We start from the raw sequence: 22,704 nt of genomic DNA on the forward strand, positions 1-22,704 counted from the left end.
TATTGGTTTAACTATACCTATTCCGTCATCTGTCGACTTCTCCCCCTCCCGCCACACCTCGTTTACCTGTGGCAGCCGCTGCTGTGTGAAATATAAAAACACCCTACATTCCAACAGCACCACCACACGAACAGACACACGTTACCGGAAGTATATACACATTTAAGCACTTTTGCAATACAGACAGCATTCCCAAACCCATCGGAACAGCAGTCATCCACTACCAGAAGCACAATTACACATCTCACAACTGGCAGTCACACAATACCTACAGCACTCCCACATCCTAGAGTAGGACTATGATACTACTAACAGAGCTCTCAACTTCTAGCATGCCAGCAGTCTTGCACTACCAAGAGCACTGCATTTTCACCCCCCTTAGAGCAGAAGCCTCACTCTGTCTAAAGCAGCCTTTTGCCCCTCACAGACTACCAGTCACACTAAGAATGTCCACTCACCCCTCACACACTTGCATCAAAGCCAATAGGTCTGACTGCTAACTGTAGGTGCCTCTTCATTGATGCTGAGCTTATGTGTGGGATAAGGAGTAACTAAGTGTACTGATGGATGGGTGACTGACAGCACTGACTGAAATCCTTCAGTCACTTATTGGTGTAAGCCAGACCTGTTGGATTTGCCATTGCTTATTTGCTATGAATTCTTGTCCACCTAGTTTTGCTCTTATCAAGTATGAATGCAGTGGTAGAAAGACTACAAACAACATAGCTTCCATCCCATGTCAAGTAACACCTTTTCTTTAGCCCAAGCTTGTTTGGTAAAACTAAAACTACATAAACCAGAATGCAACATGCTTTTTGTCTAAAGAGAGCAAATTGTCACAAAAGGCAACTGAGGTAATGCAAACAAAACAAAAAAAACAAGTAGCAACGCTAGTCACACTACCGGATGTGGAAGTTGACAGCCCTGGTGTTTTGGGGGTTTAGGCGGATTACATGAATTGGGAATGATTTTGAGTTCCCCATGAAGAGACAGCAAGGTCCCTCAGATCACATTCAGACTCATGCTTCCGCGTCGTGAACTGATAAGGAAAAACCTGTTCAGTCAGTCATGGGTGGGTCTTCTTAGCAAACACACCGCTGACGCTGAAGAGGATTGATACATTGAAAAACGCAAGCAGATTCGAACGGACCACCTTTTCTTTACATCTTCTGCTCAAGGTAAATTTTCCAAGAATATCACTCAAATGAATGAAGTAATTTAAATGTGAATGACAACGAGCCGCGCCTCTTGGATCGCTGCGCCTCTCGGGAAACCTCGGATGTGCCTCGAGGGCCCGTACCTGAATAGAACAGGGAGGGGCTTCGCACCTAGCCGCCGAATGTTTTTAAGACTGGACTACCTCCTTTTTTGTTGGTTTTTACTCCTGAGTAACCAGGAAGCAGGTTACTTCCTGGCTAGGTTGGTGTGCTGAATGAGTCCCCCTTGCCTGAGCCGGTGAGTCCGTTTAAAAGATAAAAACTTTTTCTGTTGTGATTTGTTGAATGACGACGAGGCTGTGCGGAAACTATTGTATTCGAGCACATCGAAGATGGCCCAAAATGATGACCACTTTGCGTGCGCTTTCAAACTCTGTTAAAATGTCTTGAATTTTAATTGAAAGCACCAGAGTTAGGGACGGGCGGCAGTGGGCTCTTTTAGTTCAATTTAATTGTGAGCTATGTTTGAGTTGGACTAATTTTAAGCGTTTTAGAATATTAGTACATTTCTATATCGATCACTTCTTCACATTTTGTCTCACTCTGGTGTAGTTCTCTTCTTTGTGACCATTTGAAAACGTAATGAGTCCAATGAATCTCATGTGTTTCGTTGTGGCGTCTGAACACGTGATGGTGGCTTGTAAAACAAGCATTTGCAATAGGTCTCGTATTAGGAAAGTTTGAGCTATTGGTATTGTAAATGACACATTTTTTTATTTATGTTTTGTTTTTGAAAATAGCAAAATTAATAGCTTTGTCATTTACAATGCCAATAGTTATAACTTTCGCAAATGTGACACCTATAGCACTTGTAATGCAATATGTGTTGTATTTACGCGAGTTACATGTATTGATATTACAAATAACAATTGCTTTTAATTTTTTTAAATAATTAGTACTTAAATAAGTTATTCTAATTTATAATGGCAATAGCTTAAACTTTTGTAAATAACTTTTGTGAAGATTATGTTCAGTGTATTTTATTGTGACGAAAATCCAAGAACAGAAGTGAAATATTAACATCTTTTGTTACATTTGTAATAAAGCTTGAAACATTGAGAGAACATATTTGAATCAGTTGTTGTTGAATGGTTGCACAGATTAATACTGTGGTGGCACTGAGTGATGTTGTGGTGGTGAACGAGTGATGCTGTGGCTTTCAGTGATGCTGTGCTATCGCAAAGTGATGTTGTGGTACCCCTGAGTGATGCTGTGGTGGTGCCGAGTGATGCTGTATGCTATGCTATGTTTTGTATTGCTATCCTATGTTTTTTTTGCTATGCTATGTTTTGCTATCCTATGCTTTGATTTGTTATGCTATGCTTTGTTATGCTATGTTTTGCTATGCTATGTTTTGCTATGCTATGTTTTGCTATGCTATGTTTTGCTATGCTATGTTTTGCTATGCTATGTTTTGCTATGCTATGCTTTATCCTATGCTTTGTTGTGTTTTATTATGCTATGCTTTGTTTTGCTATGTTTTGTTATGCTATTATATGTTTGTCTATGCTATGTTTTGTTGTGTTTTGCTATGTTTTGTTATGCTATGTGTTGTTGTGTTTTGCTATGCTATGCTTTGTTATGCTATGTTTGGTTATGCTAAGCTTTGTTTTGCTATGCTATGTTGTTTTGTTATGCTATGCTATGTTTTGTTGTGTTTTGGTATGCTATGCTATGTTTTGTTGTGTTTTGGTATGCTATGCTATGTTTCGTTATGCATGTTATGTTATGTTGTGTTTTGCTATGTTATGCTATGCTTTGTTTTGTTATGTTATGCTATGTTTTGATCTGCTATGTTTTGTTGTGTTTTGTTATGCTATGTTTTGTTATACTATGCTATGTTTTGTTATACCACGCTTTATGTTATGCTATGCTTTGTTTTGTTATGTTTTGTTTTGCTATGCTATGTTTTGTTTTGTTATGTTTTGTTTTGCTATCCTATGCTTTGTTTTGTTATGCTATGCTATGTTTTGTTATCCTATGCTTTTTTGTTATGCTATGCTATGCTGTGTTTTGTTATGCTATGCTGGTGAGGGTGAGGGGGTGTGAGGGTGAGGGGGTGAGAGGGTTATAAGGGTGAGAGGGTTATGAGGGTGAGAGGGTTATGAGGGTGAGAGGGGTGTGAGGGTGAGGGGGTGATGATTGAGGGTGAGTGGAGGGGTGTGAGGGTGGGTGAGAGGGTGTGTGAGGGTGAGAGGGGGTGTGAGGGTGGGTGAGAGGGTGAGTGAGGGGGTGGGTGAAGGTGAGGGGGTGTGATGGTGAGTGTGAGGCGGGGTGTGGGGGTGTGAGGGTGTGGGTGAGTGAGGGTGGATGAGGGCGAGGGTGTGTGAGGGGGAGGGGGTGTGAGGGTGGGTGAGGGTGTGTGAGGGTCCGAAGTAAATGGTGGCAGGGCAGACTTCATAAGACAGGGAGAAACACAAATGTTACTATAACAGTGCTAGAAGGGGTTGTGAGAAGGTGGAAATGGGATTAAAGGAGAAAGGATGAAAAGTTAAGTGGGAAAGAGGCCAGAAAGGAGACACAAAGGAGTGGAGATTGCAGCACTGCGCAGCAGCTTACAATGGAGCACTGTGCACGTGGCAGTAGATTAGAGTGCAGCAGTGCATACTGAGCAGCAGCTTAGATTGGAACACTGGACACAGGGCAGCAGCTTATAGTGCAGTGTCGCACACGGGGCAGTAGCTTATAGTGCAGCATCGCACACGGGCATCAGCTTAGTGAGCAGCTCCTCACACAAGGCAGCAGCTTAGAGTGCAGCACCGCGCATGGGGCTACAGCTTAGAGTGGAGCACAGCGCACAGGAATGGCTTGAGGACCTTGGGAGGTAGAGAGCCGCAGTAGCCTCACATGCCGCTCTCTAGGATCGGCCTCATTGATGCACTACTCTTTGAGAGCTGTGGCATGCCCGAAAGCTGCTGGGTGACACCAGTCCAACTGCGCTGACAGAAGCACTCAAGTGCGCAGCTTCCAAGGAATGCATGTTAGGCTCCCAACAAAGAGCCTTCAAGCCGCATTCACAAGCGGCAGTCGTCTCTGTGATTGGTTGACAAGGTCCACCAATCACAGTGGTTATCTGCCAGTCGCCAACAAATCACAGACGACTGCCACACGCGAATGCAGCGTGATAAACAAAGATGGCGTGCACTTGTCCTGATGGGCGGGCTGCAAGGGCATTAACAACAAGCATTGGAAAGGGCATTAGATCTGCTCTCCACAAAAAAAGTAGGACATAAATAACAAGCTCTCGGCATTGCGTAGTGGGAGCGGGGTAGCGGCTTCCTTTGAAGTCTGATGCCGAGGCTCAGACTTCAAAGGATGCAATGTGGCTGGCAATGTGCACGGACCTGGCTCACATGAAATTTACCCGATCCGCAGCAGTTTGGGTAGACTTTTGAAAGCCCTTACTATGATCTCGACAAACCAGCATTGCTCAAGCAATGCTGTAGGTCGAGACCTAAAAAGGTGCATGTTGAGAACCCACACGCGCCTCTATAATTTACATACTGTACACTCTTTTAGTTACATTTGTTTCTTCTCAAGATAAGACACTTTAACCCCGCGATTCTGCGTCTGTGTGGCACATTCCGATCGCGGGTGTGGTCATGACGGCCAGGAGCCGTCATCAGCACACGAGCACTGTGTGCCATGACGGCTTCCGGCCGTCATCAGCATGGAAAGGGTTAAACAGGGACCCTTTTGCATCAGCAACATAATTATATTTAACTCCTACTGCAGAGCTGCCTCCACAACACGAGATGGAAGCTCTTGGTTTAAAAAAATATGGGACAGATTTACAAGGAACTGACGCATCTGCATAGATGTCTCAGTTTCCTTGCGCTGAATGTCCATGTGCCACTATGGATGCGTTGTATGTACGGTACAGTGCTCCATGGTGCAAGGATTATGGATGTGTCAGAAATTCTGACGCATCTGTTGGTGCAAAAGTGATGCATTGCTGGAGTCACTCATGAAAGTGACGCAACTCCAGCAATGCGCCACAATAGATGGCTGACCCCATTCAAAAAGCCCTGTTTCATTCCTTACGCCTGGCCTGAGCACTCTTTGGGATTTTGATGCATTGAAGGCGTGGAGTGACGCAGTGAAATCTGGTAGATTTCACGGCGCCTGTTATATATGGCTTTTTTGCGTAGAATGCCCACCCTGCATACATAATACCTGACGCAGGTATAATCTGACGCAGGGCTTCACAACGTGACTCATCTCCCCAGATGTGTCACGTTGTAAATAGGCTGCTGCATTTACTCCACTACAGTGTAGGGATTGACTACAAGCGATTTTATTTGTCTACTGATTAAGATGATTTGCTAGCGTAAGTCTTAGTTTGTTGTCAACAATCTAACTCCAATGTATCTATAGGATAACAGTAAAGTATATTGGTATTAATCACAAAGAAAGAGAGAAAAAGCACACGGGTGATCCTATTTATATGAAAATATATTGTATTTTATATGTCAGAAATCAATTCAAGGGGTTACATCAAATGATGTATTGTAAGCAAAATGTCATGAACAGATAAATAAACAAATCGGCAAAACAGTTCATAACAAGACATCAGCTCCTGTAGATGAAAAAGAGTAACTAAAACCAATAGTGCACAAAAGTCACTCTTAAGAACATTAATTGCTTGGGAGATGATGACGAGGTCGACGTTTCGGTCTTTGTTGCGGTCTTTGTTGCAGTTGTCTATAAGACCATCAGGACAATTGTATATTGCAGAGGAAGCCCCCTATGTGGATACAATATGATAATATTAACAATTTATTTCTTGTATCAACTAAACATGATTTCATCATTAAATTCTTTCAATAAGGATAACCGTGTGTGTACCACCAAGTTGGTGATATTTAACAATATTTAGTATATACATCAAAAGATTGGCAAATTATTGTCGAACAGTCTTGACAACCTGATATCAGTTTGTAATTACACATATCGCGACAGCCTAAAAGGGGGGGGGGGGTTCACCGCCAGCTCCCATTACACCATTTAGAAGGAGACTCAAACTTACTTAAAGAGATGTGTTGGAGGCGCAATTACTAAGTTCATATAGCTAATAGGTGGGAATGAATTGCCACAGCGATCTGTCGGATAGAGAACAACATGTTGTATCATACAAGTATCAGCCGACTCAGAGTCAAGTTAGGAGACATCAAACCTGTAGAGTTTTTTTAAGTCAGTGTTGATTATTTCACATCAGCAATCCAGTATCAATGAGGAAAAGCTTTTCAAAAGGTGAGTTGTCCATGTAACTAAGAAGAAATGTGAATAATAACTAAGGGTTTCTTATCAATTGAGAGAGAGTCGAGGCACGACTTTAATAAGGTTACATGTACTGTTTAGTCCAACCGGAACCCTCGAGTGATATACAAGGGAGTAGTCATGACATTGTTCCTACATAGGAAACAATTGTGTCTAAACACCACTTAAAGTGCGACAATCTGAAGAGGGGAGCACAATTATATGTTGTATTGTGGGATTCTACAGAATATTAAAAAGCAGAGGACAAGAAAAAAGACCGAGCTCTGTAGCAAACGATACTAATCTACGTGAGTCCTATCACTAATGAGGCGTTAGGAATACTAACTGGTCAGCAACTAGATGGGTCGTGTTAGTTACAGCTCTTTGCTCTAAATCAATGATGCACAAAGAAGACCGCCAACATTGTCATGGCCATGGGCTTTCAAACAACACAAATTGCAGACAGCGTGTGGCAGACCAACAAGGTGTCAAAGGTATTGTATCAAGGGGTGACACATGATAGTTGCTGAGGCTGTAAATCTCCGACGTACAGCAAAGAAAGGTATTATTCTAAAATAACTGGGTATTATAATGCTCTAAGCGACTAGCCTCGATGTTGAGCCCGACATATTAAATACATAAATTAGGTAATATAGAGGTAGTATATCTCGCGGACTAATACGCAAGGTTATGACATAGTCAAAGAGACCTAGGAGCGTGAACTTTTACGGCTTCAACAGCACAGCACACCGATAGCGATCCAACAGCAAAAGGCATTTCCAGGATGCGGAAAACGATGACCGCTCAATCTTATGTATACCCTAACCCGGAAGTGGAACAGGTATAATCCGAGACGATGGCGGACTAACACAGCGACCGTCTCTGGTTCGCGTGCGGCCATATTTGTTAAGTGATCTAATCCAAATGGTATCGGCCATCTTGAAAGTCCGAAGATGGACTAAGACAGCGGCCGTCTCTTGCTCGCGATTGGCCATGTTTGTTAAATGGTCTAGTCCGAATGGTATCAGCCACCTTAGAAGGCCAATTATGGTAGTTTTTTTTTTTTTTAATTTGTTTATTAGTTTTCTGCTTACAGTACAACAGTAAAAGAAAGTGCAGTAGAAACATATAGTACGACCAGTACAATCCGAAACTGATATCAATGATACATGCATTACCTCCATAATACCTGCGCTGACGGCGCTGTAATTTCATCATGTACAATTTAGTAGGTTGGTACAATACAACTCATCCCGTAGCTCATGTTCCCTCCCCGTCATCCAATGTGGTAATATATTCTGTGAAGCAAGACCAGTAGTCTTTTGACCTGGACCCCATTGGCAATTCTTCCTCGTATGTAAGTAGTTTATCTCTGCAGCTTGCCATATCTCGCAACCATTGAAGGGTTGTGGGCGCCCTTATGCTATTTCAGCATTGCGCAATCTGTTTTTTCGCCAGTAGTAACGATACAGCACTAGATTTGCATTTAGTAGCCTTTACGTGTGGTGTGATACACAGGATCGTATCTCGCATTCCAGCTCGACGCCAATCATGACAGACAGTTTAGCCGTAACCTCTCCCCAAAAATCGTGGACTTTCGGGCAGTACCAGGCTAGATGTGCAAAATCTGCCCCTTCACCACCACATCTTTTGCATCGGTCTTCATCCTGCAACCCATATTTGTACATTTTGGCAGGTGTGTATTATGCCTGATGGAGGAACTTGTAATGAATGATACGTAGATTTCCGTTGGGTGTGAGTATCTGTACTAAGGCGCAGGTATGTCGCCATTCGAGCTCTGTCAATGGGTCTGTTAGAGCCGCGTCTCATCGCGCCTTAGCCTCGTCTGTGGTGCATGGTATTTCTGCCTGTGCTGTGGCGTACAGCCTTGATACTAAATGTGACAAGTCTTGAGTTTGGAGTACGAGTTGCAGCGTATTTAGACAGTCTGGTTCATTGGGGAATGCAGGAAAAAGTTCTTTCAGGGCTCTTTTCAGTCTGTAATGAGTAAAGTAAAATAGTTGTGTTTTGTTTTGTATGTATTCAAGATCCTGAATGTCTCTAAATTTCCCTTCAATGAATAGGTCCCCAAATTTTTCTATGCCTACGCTGCACAGTAGCGACATTCCTACCCTATCGCTTGTAACCGACAGCGCCTGGTGGTGGTGTAGTGGCAATTCTGGAGCGTATAGCGGGAGTTTGTTCGCTAACTGTCCTAGTTTACGCCATGCTTTCACTGTGGTGTCGACTTGTATTTATGTCGCGCGAATGTAGGGGCTGCCGCACATGTGTCAAAATAGCCGATAATGGGATGGGTTTGGCATCACCTTCTTCCACGGCAGTGTGGGTGAGATACGGTATCTCATGGTACCAGTAGGCTGCATAGTGCGCCTGAGCACATAAATAGTACAATAGGAAGTCTGGCACGCATACCCTCCTCTATCATATAGGAGAGTCAATGTTCTGAGGTCTATGGGAGCCTGTTTACCGGCCCATATGAGCTGCAAGACCAGTGATTTTATGCGCCGGAACACCTCTCCAAGGGGAGGAATAGGTATGTTATTAAAGAGGTAAAGGAATTTGGGTAAGATGTTAATTTTTACAATCATGATGCGGTCCGCGAGTGATAGCGGTAGTTGCGTCCAGCGTTTCACTTTGTCCTCTAATTTGGAGATTGTGAACCCATAATTTGAGCGGAGTACTACTCCTGGATCCCTGTGGTACCAGACTCCTAAATAGCGTATGGGTTCTGATTGCCACTCTAAGGGGAAGTCAGAGTCGTGCGGGGTAGTCGTGTCTGTTAGTGGGATGATTGAAGATTTGATCCAGTTATTGGTTAGGCCGGAGTGTCCCCCAAATCTAATATATTCTCTCAACAATGGGTTCAGATGTACCGCAGGGTTCCTAACATACAACACCATATCATCTGCATAGGAGGAGATATGGAGGGGTCTGGACGGAAACTGCAAAGCGGATGATTTGTACTTCTGTCGGATCCGGCAGGCCCGCGGTTCTAAGGCAAGAGCGAAGAGCAGAGGTGATAGTCGGCATCCCTGTCTGGTGCCACACTCCATGTCGAAAGCGTATGAGACATACCCATTTACTCCAACCCTGGCACGTGGTTTTGTATATATCAGAGACACCCATTGTACGAAGCGTTTGGGAAAGCCCATTCTATGTAGTATAGTGATTAGGTAGCGCTATTCTATAGAATCAAATGCTTTGGCGGCGTCCAGCATCACTGTTACGGCCTTTGTGGTGGGTGTGAGATAGTAGGAGAGGGCAAATAGCGTCCTCGTGTTGTGCGATGTGGATCGTGTCGGGATAAAGCCTGCTTGATCAGGGAGTACCAGGTGCGTCATCAATGGGTTCAATCTGATCGCCAGTATTTTTGCTAAGATTTTGAAATCTGCATTTATAAGCGACAGCGGCCTATATGAGTCGCATGTCTCCGGGTCCTTTGAGGGTTTTAAGAGGGTTGTAATTACTGCTTCCCTTAGCGTCGGGGTAGTTCTGCCTGCTCAAAAGCCGCGCCATACATTGCAACTAAATAAGGGGCTAGAATGTCTACGTACTGTTTATAAAATTCGTTGGTGAACCCGTCTGGGCCAGGTGCTTTTCCGTTTGGTAAGGCCTTTATCACATCAGTGACCTCCTCTACTGTTATAGGGGATGCTAAGTATTCCCTCTGCCCGTCTGATAGCCATGCAATCGCTACATCCTCTAGATAGGTAAATGTGTCTTCTGCCAATGCCGTCTTCTGTGATATATATAAGGCGCTGTAGGTGTCGGTGAAGCAGTTTAGAATGCCTGTAGCTTGTGTGTGTAATGTATCATCAGCGGACTTGATACGCAAAATTGCTGTGTGGCTCTTACCCTCACATATTTTAGCTGTGAGTACTCTGCCAGGTCTACCACCCTCCCCGAAAGCTCTGGCCACGTGTGTCTTGTTAAGGTATTTTATCTCATCTTCGACAAAGGTTTGATGTTCTGTGTGTACTTGTCGTAATTCGCCCAGTAATGAAAGGTCGTGACTGCTTGCAAAGGATGACTCCAGATCTTTCATACGCCCTTCTCGTTTTTGTATTTGCTGTCTTATGTCCCTCAAGACGCCTATTGTGGTGCTCATGCACACCCCCCGAATCGTGGCCTTGAACGCCTCCCACAAAGTGCATGGGTCCTCCGTCACCGGCTCCTTAATCTGAAAATATTCCTTGATCGCTTTAAGGATAGTATCAGCATAAACTTTGTCAGACAGGGCTCTCGAATTGAATATCCAATGAAAAGGAGGTGGTGTGTAGCTTGGAATTGTAAGCTTCATTAGAACCGGGTTATAGTCTGATAGTGTCCTGGGAAGAACAGTTATATCGACAGCCATAGTGCAATGCTATTTGTGCCTAACCAGTAGTCAATACGTGACCAACTATTATGTAGGACGTTCACGTGTGTCGCACCTGGTACCTGTGGGTGTTTGTGTCTCCACAGATCTGTAAGTGATAAATCATCTATTATATGTATAAGTTTTGACCTAGCGCGTTTGTGTGGCTCTGTGGAATTATGGGATCGGTCTGTTCTATCCACTAGCATTACATTCCAGTCGCCCCCCCATATGATCTGTGTCTATTAATGTGTTTAGGTGTTCCCACATCCCCTGGAAAAATTCCTGGCTAGTGTCACTCTTTGGCCTCGTAGTAAACCTGATACAATAACGAATCTACCATTAGGGTCTGTTATCACTTGTTGGGCTGCAAAATTTGTGCCCTTACGAATTAGCGTCATTACTCCCCTCGAGTACGACTAGTAAGTGGATGCGTATGTTGCTTCCGCCCAGCGTTTGCCTACAGTCTGATGCGTGCCAGGAGCAATGTGTGTTTCTTGTAGGAATGCTATGTCTATGGCCCATCTATTCAGATAGGCAAACATCAGCCTGATTTTATTAGGTTGTGTGAAGCCTCTAACATTCCACATGAGGATGTTTAAATGTGCTCTACCGGTGTTGCGTGTTGTTTGCGTCATTGGGAAGGAGAGTATACATAAATACTAGGGCTGAGTACTACAAGAACAGAACTACGGGACTTTCGGTAGCACAGTGTTACATGTGATATCAGTACAATCTTTGTCGTGAATGGAGGTTGAATAACCTATTTCAATTGACTTGGTCTATGAACTCTAACATCCCAATGCCCCCACCCGTTCCCACCCACTCCAGCAACCCAATCTTGCTGAAACCTATTACCCATCAGAACAGCTCCCAATAACATAACTAGGTTGGGGATCACCCTTGTGGAGGTCTGCTTGGGGCACATCTCAGCATCCAACTTAATGGATGTGGACAGTTCTAAACATCAGCATCATTGATCATACATTGCAGGGATAACCAAAATATCACAAAATCTCTTAATAGTCATAGATAACCACCTTCGAATCGAGTACCCTAAAAAACTAATTAGCTTTAACAGACATAGATGAGAAAATAAGGGTTACACAGCCAAACAGAGTCGAGAATGCTATGGGCGCAACCATAAACTGCAATGTAAAAGCTTATTCATCACCACTGAGGGCGCTCTGACATGGTGTGTCCTTAGAACATGGTGAACATGTGCCATTCCAACAAATATAATATCAGTCATCATTATGTAGTTCTTGTTGGGGGCTTATTGCGCTCAGCAGTGCCTAAGGCACAGTTTGCGGTTATGCAGTACAAGCATGTCAAGTCCACTCTTAAAGTTCGGGGGTGAAGCACAGTTGCGCCACATAGTGCCCATGTCAATAGCTGGCATGTGAGTATGTGAAATCATTAGATAAGGACGTTATATTTAGATAAGAACGTTCCTTTGCCAGTAGCACAGGGCACAATTAGTCAGAATGGCACTACAGTAAGAGGGTACTATGCCTCAGCACCTTATTCAAGCCACAAAAGAGGTTAGAAGGCCTTACCACCATGTGGGCATCAACCTTGCCAGATCAGTAGCTCATGGTATTCAGAGTCTTGTTGTTCTCTGCGTGCCGATTCTTTGTTCTGTTTCGCCACTTTTTTGACAAACTCTTGCGCAGCTTTCAGATTTGACAGTATGACCGCCTTTCCATCCCACATCACCCGCAGTCTGGCCGAGTATAACATGGAATAAGATCTGTGCAGATCACGAAGCTTCGCCTTCACAGCCGAGAATTCCTTCCGCGCTTGCTGGACAGCTACGGTGTGGTCCGGGTAGAACTCAAGGTGGTTCCCTTGGTGAGTGATTGTGCCTTTTTCACGTGCTAGTCGCAGAAGAGTGTCACGATCCCGATAATTCAGAATTCTGGCGACTATAGGTCATGGCGGGGCTCCTGTTGGTGGTCAGCGCGCGAGTGAGCGATGGGCTCTTTACACAACGAATATAGGCGATAGGGCCTCTGCTCCGAATATTTCTTTACATAATTGTTCCAGTGTTGGTCGTTTCTGGTAAGCCTGCGATGCGTACGTTGTTGCGCCTTGAGCGCGCTTCTAACTCCTGTGCTTTCGCTTTGATGACATCCAAAACGCGCTCCATACCGGTACATCTGTTGGTGGTAGTACAGGATTTGTCCTCCACTGCAGATATGCGCGTCTCTGCCGTTTCCAATCGTTCGCCATGCTTCTCCAACTTGGCCGCCATGTTATCCACGCGGCATGTCAGGTTGTCTAGCTTACCATTGATGTCCTGCAGGTTCGATTGAATAGCTAGTAGTATCTTTTCCATATTGTTGGTTGGTGTTTGTTCTGCCCCTGTGGCAGTTCTCGCCATTTCTTCAGTGCTTTTTGGCGTTTTTTTGTTTTCGAAATTTATCTTCGGTTGCTGCCTGTCTGGACATGCCATGTCTGCTAAGAATGCCGACACCGGACCGGTGATAGTGGTCGTGACCTTGGTCTTGTGTGTGCTTGTCGCCATCTAGAGAACGGTAATATAGCAGCAACTTTCTTCAGAGCGGTCGGGTGTATGTTGAAGCAGCACAGCGCTAATCGTGGGTGCAGCAGTTGATATGAACAACAACAAAGGAGTGACTAAAAAAAGGAAAATATTTGCAAGTGAAGTGAAAAGTGGAAAAACACAATTGTTTTTTATATTACCCTCACTCACCTAACTATTGGGTGACATGCTTCATCATTGGGTTTTTTCACCGGGCAGGTAAAAGACCTAACCAGTGTGCTACGACACCTGCATCTGCTGTGGAGCTGGTTTATATAAAAACAGTGAGTAAAGTGACAAAGTGAAAAAGGTAAAAGGTGCAAACGCTGATCCAAACCAGACTTTAATAAAGATCGGCGTGAGCATCTAGTTAAAAGAGGTGAGATGGATGATGTAGACCTTAAATTTGGGTCGTATCATCTATATCACAAGGTCGACATGTTTCTGCTCTGAGGGCCAACTTGGCCGAGCTTTCATCAGGACCAAAAAAGGAAACACACTGGGCGGTATGCACACTCTAAGGTGCACCCTAACCTCAGTGTACACGTTTAGTATTTCCAAACTCACGGTTCTCAGCAGCAGATGATAGGCTTTGAGCGCCAATTTTGTGCAGCCCTGCCCAGTAGCGCTACTGGTATCTTGCCTTGACTCTCTCCTATGGTTATTCTATGCGTTGCAGCACCACATATGCCGAGTGCGCCGTGCCTTGGTGCGAGGTGATGCTCTGTTCCAATGTGGTCCGTATGCGTGGACTCGGCAGGGCGGCAAACCAGCGGAGCGCTGGTCGCTTAGCGTGTGGCATTGAGCGCTGTGTTTACTATACGCATTTCCGTGCCGGTGCTTCGCGCCATGTTGCAGGAAGAATGTTATCAGGAGTCGCACAGTCATGTAGTGAGTATCTTGCAGCAGGCACTGTGATAGGGGCGCTAAGAACAGTGTTTCACTCATTAAACACCGGTCTTGGAGCTAACTGAGGTGTTTATTGGCAGTTCTTCCAATTCCGATAACAAGGCGCCGCCATTTTGCGTTAGCATACCGGGGTTGTTCTAGGCTCCGCGTTATGCTCCGTTTTTGTTAGCATTCTGTAACGAGGAGTGAGGTGGTGCCGGTGTCTACGCTATGGGCTCGGGGCGAGCGGGTCAGCATATAACGCTCGTGTCAGCGCACCACCCGTCTGTTCCGCGATCTGGAAGGTGTCCATTAGGGCACCGCCATCTTAGGTGCTTGATGGCTCCGGTGGAGGCATTTCGCTGTAGGCTCGTAAAAACAGCAATTTTGATCGTTGAAAAACGTCACGTTGAAACCGCGTTACCTTCCCATTCGATTTGCTATGTTCGGATGGTCATTTAGAGGGCATTTGGTTAGTGTAAACCCTTTTTGTTTGCGGCTGTCCGGCAGAGCTGCGGTGCTAACCTGCCATTCCGCTGTGCGCCCCCTAGCGCCTCCTCAATTATGATAGTTAATAGGTGTATTGGGCGAAGGCAATCCCAATGTTAGAAAACAATATCATTTGACATCGGGTTCACACATTTTTAACAATCAAAGATAGTAGCTCTGGTCATGTATAATTTCAACTTGAAACATTCAAAGGCACGGTCTAGATTGATAAAACTATTAACTTCTATTATGTAATCATAGACGTATGTTCGATAGTTCGACCCAAGACTCGTATATACAGACAAATGAGAATCTCGTTCTGATATGTCCAATATTGCCACATTGTTGTTTTGCCCAATTGATAACAGCAAACCCCAAATAGAGAAAGGTACATGACCATAGCTAGAAACCAGAATTACAACAGTAATACATTACAGCAATAATATTCGCAGATTGACAGCATGTATTGAAATGTTGAAATTATACATGACCAGAGCTACTATCTTTGAATGTTAAAAATGCGTGAACCCGATGTCAAATGATATTGTTTTCTAACATTGGGTTTGCCTTCGCCCAATACACCAATTAACTACCATAATTGACCTTCTAAGGTGGCTGATACCATTCGCACTAGACCATTTAACAAACATGGCCGATCGCGAGCAAGAGACGGCCGCTGTCTTAGTCCGTCTTCGGACTTTCAAGATGACTGATATCATTTGGATTAGATCACTTAAAAAATATGGCCGCACGCGAACCAGAGACGGTCGCTGTGTTAGTCCGCCATCGTCTCGGATTATACCTGTTCCACTTCCGTGTTAGGGTATACATAAGGTTGAGTGGTCGTCATTTTCCGCATCCTGTAAACGCCTTTTGCTGTTGGATCGCTATTGGTGTGCTGTGCTGTTGAAGCCATAAATGTGAGTAAAACTTAATGCTCCTATGTCTCTTTGACTATGTCATAACCTTGCGTATTAGTCCGCGAGATATACTACCTCTATATTACCTAATTTAAGTATTTAATATGTCGGGCTCAACATCGAGGCTAGTCGCTTAGAGTATTATAATACCCCGTTATTGTAGAATAATACCTTTCTTTGCTGTACGTCGGAGATTTACAGCCTCGGCAACTATCATGTGTCATGCCTTGATACAATACCTGTGACACCTTGTTGGTCTGCCACAGGTTGCCTGCAATTTGTGTTGTTTGCAAGCCCATGGCCATGACCATGTTGTCTGTCTTCTTTGTGCATCATTGATTTAGAACAAAGAGCTGTAACTAACAAGACCCGTCTAGTTGCTGACCAATTAGTATTCCTAATGCCTCATTAGTGATAGGACTCACGTAGATTAGTATCGTTTACTACAGAGATCGGTCTTTTTTGCTTGTGCTCTGATTTTTTTTAATATTCTGATGAATCCCACAATACAAAATATAATTGTGCTCCCCTCTTCAGATTGTCACACTTTAAGTGGTGTTTAGACGCAATTGTTTCCTATGTAGGAACAATGTCATGACCACTGCCATGTATATCACTCGAGGGTTAGGGTTGGACTAAACAGCACATGTAACCTTATTAAAGTCGTGCCTCGACTGTCTCTCAATTGATAATTTCTTCCTAGTTACACGGATAACTCACCTTTTTGAAAAGCTTTTCCTCATTGATGCTGGATTGCTGATGTGAATTAATCAACACTGACTTAAAAAAACTCTACAGGTATGATGTCTCCTGACTTGACTCTGAGTCGGCTGATATTTGTATGATACAAACTGATGCAACATCTTGTTCTCTATCCGACAGATCGCTGTGGCAATTCAATCCCACCTATTAGCTATATGAACTTAGTAATTGCGCCTCCAACACATCTCTTTTATTAAGTTTGAGTCTCCTTCTAAATGGTGTAATGGGAGCTGGCGGTGAACCCCCCCCCCCTTGGAGGCTGTCGAGAAATGTGTAATTACAAACTGATATCATGTTGTCAAGACTGTTCGACAATAATTTGCCAATCTTTTGATGTATATACTAAATATTGTTAAATATCACCAACTTGGTGGTCTGCACACGGTTATCCTTATTGAAAGAATTTAATGATGAAATCATGTTTAGTTGGTACAAGAAATAAATTGTTAATATTATCATATTGTATCCACATAGGGGGCTTCCTCTGCAATATACAATTGTCCTGATGGTCTTATAGACAACTGCAACAAAGACCGCAACAAAGACCGAAACGTCGACCTCTTCATCATCTCCCAAGCAATTAATGTTCTTAAGAGTGACTTTTGTGCATTATTGGTTTTAGTTACTCTTTTTCATCTACAGGAGCTGATGTCTTGTTATGAGCTGTTTTGCTGATTTGTTTATTTATCTGTTCATGACATTTTGCTTACAATTCAATATTTGATGTATCCCCTTGAATTGATTTCTTGCATATAAAATACAATATATTTTCATATAAATAGGATCTCCCATGTGCTTTTTCTCTCTTTCTTTGTGATTAATACCAATATACTTTACTGATATCCTAGGGATAAATTTTAGTTAGATTGTTGACGACAAACTCGAAGACTTACACTAGCAAGTCATCTTAATCTGTAGACCAATAAAATATCTTGTAGTCTATCCCTACACTGTATTGCCTACTGCCCAAGCCTACAAGGGTTTATTGGGTTACCCATTTTCTTTTATGCATTTACTCCATAGCTGTGTCACAAAAGTGACGCACCAGCGGCGCAAAAGTCACTCAAGGGGCTTTTAAATCTGTATAAATATATATATATATATGTGTATATGTGTGTGTGTGTGTGTATGTGTGTATATGTATATATGTGTGTGTATATGTGTATATATATATATATATATATATATATATATATATATATATATATATATATTCTGGAACCTGTTGGTGCACTAATAGTGGGGAACACTACAAGTACTACAACGAACAGAGGAAACCATGAACTGGCTCCAGTACTCACCTGAGAGAGAACAATTTGAGACAATGCTGTATTGACTTTTGCAACGTTGGCTGATGATAATTTCCAACTTTTAGAATATTACTCATTCTAAATTAATTGTATATTTGCCATGACCACCAATTTAGGATGATCTCAGCCAGTCCTGTTTGTATTTCAGTAAATACCGTTTTGCATGCTGGAGCTTTTAGTTTTACATATCCCCATTGTAACATGTCAGCTGTAAAAAAAAGTCTGCCTGAAGATCACCATCATGATATGGGACCAGTTGACTGCTCTGAGACTGGGATATAGGTTGTCGACGCTGTGTAAACTGTTACCACTTGCTCCATGTCACCTGGGACCCCTTTGTCTTGAACTTCCTTTAATTGTCAAGTTAAAGTTACCACATAATTTCCTGTCATTAGGGACATTATGACTAATTGCATTCTGGGAAATGTAGCAATGTAAAAAATATATATCATTCTGCGCACTCACAAATTACCTGGCTTAGTCTCTTAGCTCTGTGGTGTAACGCATGTCTGCTGGGGGTGGCTTTCCAGATCCTCTCGGGCATGCCATGGCCCACTGAGTTAGTGTGGTATTAGTGCATGGTTTTCCCTGATGATGGGTCACAGAGAGACCGGCTGGCAAAACCTAAATTTGTTTGGGTTTTCTCTGCCGGTTTACTGCAGTGAGATGGAAGCCTTCCAACACTCCACCTAGCCCAAGTCGTATATAGGAAGTGTGTCCAGCTGCTTGGGGTGTCACCGGACCCTATAATTCATAGGCTAATTATCCCCTCACCTGTGTCCTGGTGGGTGATTGTGCCGCAGGGCTGCATAAACCGTGTATAGCTCATGTGTGATAGTTGTTTGACTGAGCCTAGTAGAGCTGATTGATTTAGTCCAGCTAAAGAAATTCTGCTTTATCCATCTGGGCTACCACAATATCTGGGTTTGGAAAACAACCGTACCGGAGCCTAATACTTCTGCTTCCCAAAGGCCCCAGTGTCCTCTGTTGCAGTATGTTTCGTATCGTATCGTAAGGGGTGCTTGTATAGCGCACTGACACCATGGGTTTCCTGGCGCTGGTTGGAAATAGAGGGGACAGAGAGACTAACCAGATTGAGGGAAAAGCCAAGTTTTTAGAGATTTACGAAAAAGGATCAAAGAATTAGAAATTTTAAGAGAAAGAGGGAGAGAATTCCAGAACTTGGGGGCCAGGTAAGCAAATCTCCGGCCTCCAGATCTGCAGAGCTTGTAGGAGGGGACAGTCAAGAGATGAAGATAGGAGGATCTCAAGTTGCGGGACGGGCAGTTGGGTAGGATAAGAGATTTTACAAAGATGGGAAAGGGGCCAGCCAGGGATTTGAAGATGAGGCAGCCGATCTTGAAGGCTGCCCTAGAGGCGACAGGGAGCCAGTGGAGTTTGACGAGGAGGGGCCTGGCAGATTGCCACTTCGGAATCCCTAAGGCCAATCTCGCCGCCTGATTTTGGACCACCTGTAGTCTGCCCATCGATGTTTTGGGCAGACCATGGTAGATAGAGTTGGAGAAATCTAGGCGGGAGAGGACGAGGGCCATGATGACCTGCAGGAGGGCTTCAGGTGTAAGGAGGTATGCCACTTTCCTGATCCTGCGCAGTTGGTAAATGCAGGATGAGACCACGGTCCCCACCTGCGGCCCTTGGGATAGAGCGGAGTCAATAGTGACCCCTAAGCTCTTCACCGAAGCCACGGGAGTGTGAGACGGGCCCAGTTCCGCCGGCCAGAAGTGTGGCCCCCAGAAGGTGGGGCTCCTACCAGGAAGGAGGAGCTCCGTCTTACCGGGGTTCAGCTTTAACTGGTTGTGAACACGGTGACGTCCCACAGCCTCAGAGAAAGTAGAAGGGGGCGAAGATAAAGGTTGAAAAGAAGAGGGGACAGAGAAGAACCCTGGGGGACCCCACAGGGCGACTGCTCTCTAGGAGCCCTGAAGGTACCCAGGCTAAGGGTCTGGGACCTGCCCGTCAGGAAGGATCTGACCCAGGCCAGAGCCGGGCCCTGGATGCCAGCCTGCTCGACACGGCAGAGAAGGATGTTATGATCCACCGTGTCGAAGGCGGCTGACAGATCTAATAATACCAGGGCCTGGGGGGTACCTTGTCAACACCGTCTCTCAGGGCATCCAGCACGGCCAGGATCACTGTCTCCGTTGAATGGCCGGGTCTAAAGCCAGCTTGGTTGCCCTCGAGGAAGTTGGAACTCTCGATAAACTGTGAGAGACAGGTGGTGACATGGGCTTCCAGGATTTTTGAGAAGAAAGGTAAGAGAGAGATGGGGCGGTAATTTGCCGGAACGGCGGGGTCAGCCCCCGGTTTCTTCAAAAGAGGTACCAACACGGCCTCCTTGAAGGGGGCCGGCACCGTCCCAGAAGAAAGAGAAGAATTTAGCAGGGGGAGAATACAGTCAGGTAGAGTGTGGCAGATGTCCCTAAGAATGGAAGGGGGGCAGCAATCATCTGGAGATCCTGACTTAATGCGGGTGGCAAGAGTAGCCAGGGAGGAGGAGTCAAGAAGAGGGAATTGTGTGAAAGAAGAAGTATTGTGGGGAGGGGAAACAGGTCCAGCGCCAGGAAATGTAGTAGGAATGGTGTTCTTGATCGATACGATTTTTTCAATCAAGAAAGTACTAAGGGCGTTGCATGCTTCCTGTGTAGGGGCCTGAGTAGGGAGCGTCCTGGGGTCGGAAGTAAATTCATTGAGAACTTTAAAAATTTCCTTAGTCTGACAAGGGGCAGATAGAATTTTTCCAGAGGCATAGGTTTTTTTGGCAGCCAGAATAGCGAGTTTATACCCATTGCGGGCAGCCACGTATGCGTCTCTGCTTACAGGGCTGTAGTCTCTCCTCCACTTGCGCTCAAACTGGCGGAGTTCTAAATGGAGAACTTTTAGGTGGGGGGTAAACCATTTGTGGGAGTTATTGTGCCGGGATTGAGGGAACTTAGTGAAGGGAGCCAAGATATCACTGGCTGTGGTAAGCCAGTCTGCTACGCAACCGTGGAGCTCGTCGGTACCAGTGTCGTTTGGTACCAGGGGATAGGTTTGGGACAGATGAGCCAGAAGTTTAGAGGGATCGACAGCCTTCCACTTGCGAGCCGTGCCCCCCTCCCGTAAGGGGACCTTGATGTGGCCGACCGCTGAAAAGGTGGTATCGATTAGGCAATGGTCCGACCACACACAAGGTGTTATTAATGGGCAGGAGGACGTGACTCCGTAGATCCAAACGTGGTCGAGGATGTGGCCACCCTTATGGGTGGCAGACCTAACTAGTTGGGTAAAGTTAAGGCTTGAGAGACCCTCGAACAGTTCGGAAGCATGTGGGCCAGCGTCCTCATGTTGGAACCAGTAGTTGAAGTCCCCGATGATGATAGTACGGGGGGAGTAGGTAGCAATGTTGGTAAGCTGATCGATGAAGGATGAGGGGAAAGACGGCATGGAGTGGGGAGGGCGGTATAGTAGCACAAGAGTAACTGCACCAACCTCGGTCCCTAGGCTAAGGACCAGGGTGTCTGCATCCGGTAAGGTCATGGGCGCAGAAGCAATGATCTTGAGGTCCTTACGTATTACAGCCGCCACCCCTCCCCCGGTACGGCCCCCTGCTCGGTTGTTCAGTATGTTTCTGGTTGGATTGGCCATTTTACCACTTGGCATTTTCCCATTGGGCTGCAGTCTAGGGCTTATTTTTGGATATGGATTGGCAGCTATGACCCAGCCATAACAATGCCTTTAGCTTGTTTCATTATTTTTTCCAGGGTTGTTTTTGGTTTTCAGTCCAGTCTTCAGTGTTTTTAGTCCACATTTTTGATAATCTCTTCAACATCTCTCAGTATTTTTCATCTTTATCCCTAGTCTCACTTTTACGCTTGGTGGATGGGAAAACCAGTGTGATAGGGGTCAAGTCAGTAGTCAGGTGGGTCAGTGGTTCGCAGGATATTGAGGAAAAGGGTGCTTGTAGGAAAATTAGTTATTGGTTGAGGGGGGTGAAACCCTACCCAAGCGGCAACCATAATTCCTATCAGGGTGAAGTCACAAGCAACCCAAAATTAACCTTTGCTTAACCTTCTTATAACTTGGCACAAAGCACTCCGGCTTAATTTAGAGGTAATGTATAAAGTATTTCTGAGGCACTTCAAATATTAATGAAGTCAAAACAATGCAAGAAAAATCCTTCACCAATTTAGAAAAACAAGAGTTCAATTTAATACATTATTTAAGACCAAAACCACAAAATCCAGTCAGTAGTACCGGAGATATGCACATGTAAGGATTTAGGTACAAATAGTGCTTAGAAGCACAAAGTACCAACTGTGGTTATCTGGTCGCGTCAGATCAGGACAAAGTCACAAGTTCGGGTCAATTGTGATGGGTCGGGCACCGGATATAGGAACCCAGTTAGGTTCACTGAACAAAGTACCTTATATCCTGGTTGCGGAGCATTGCAAGTTCCCTCATTGAGGATGCATCCCATAGTGACAGTTCCAAGGGGCTTTGGAGCTGTGATGTGAAGTAATTGTCGATGAGCAGTTGGATAAAGCGCGCCACATAGAATGTGTCCCTGTGACCAGCATGCTAAAGGGACAGTTCCACCTGAAGGTAGAACTTGTAACTGTTTTTAATGTTTATCTGATAAACCTCTAGTCTTACACAGGTGCTCACCTGCACCAATTTCTCCTGATAAGAGCCAAATTATGCAAATGTTTGTCCAATAGCAAAGGATGAGGGTATTTAGAATATGAAATCACATTGAAATAGGAATCAGAGAGCCAAAATAAAGGTAACTTTGTCCACTCCTACGCTGGCGTTCCATTTTTCCAACTAATGGGCTGATTCGCAGTAAGAGAAAGAGGATAAACTGCAGCCAGTACCATTGTAGAAAAATAAGATTCTTGGAACTTTTTGGCTAAACAGTGCAATTCTTTGAGAG

The 22,704-nt window shown here is 44.5% G+C and overlaps 1 protein-coding gene across 2 annotated transcripts in view; it reads left to right on the forward strand.

Annotated features, from left to right (window-relative positions):
- The first annotated feature begins 1,037 nt into the window (after positions 1-1,037).
- Positions 1,038-22,704, forward strand: part of CDC50B (cell division cycle 50 P4-ATPase accessory subunit B) — a 272,588-nt gene continuing 250,921 nt past the window's right edge. Inside the window, exon 1 of one of the 2 annotated variants that reach the window (XM_086956405.1) lies at positions 1,038-1,178. The gene's annotated coding sequence lies outside the window, so the exon portion shown is untranslated. Of the gene's footprint in view, positions 1,179-1,351; positions 1,456-22,704 lie in introns of those variants that run through there. The other variant, XM_086956404.1, reaches the window with a different exon arrangement.

Source organism: Lissotriton vulgaris, chromosome 2_1, assembly GCF_964263255.1.
Source record: "Lissotriton vulgaris chromosome 2_1, aLisVul1.2, whole genome shotgun sequence".
Classification (NCBI taxonomy): domain Eukaryota; kingdom Metazoa; phylum Chordata; class Amphibia; order Caudata; family Salamandridae; genus Lissotriton; species Lissotriton vulgaris.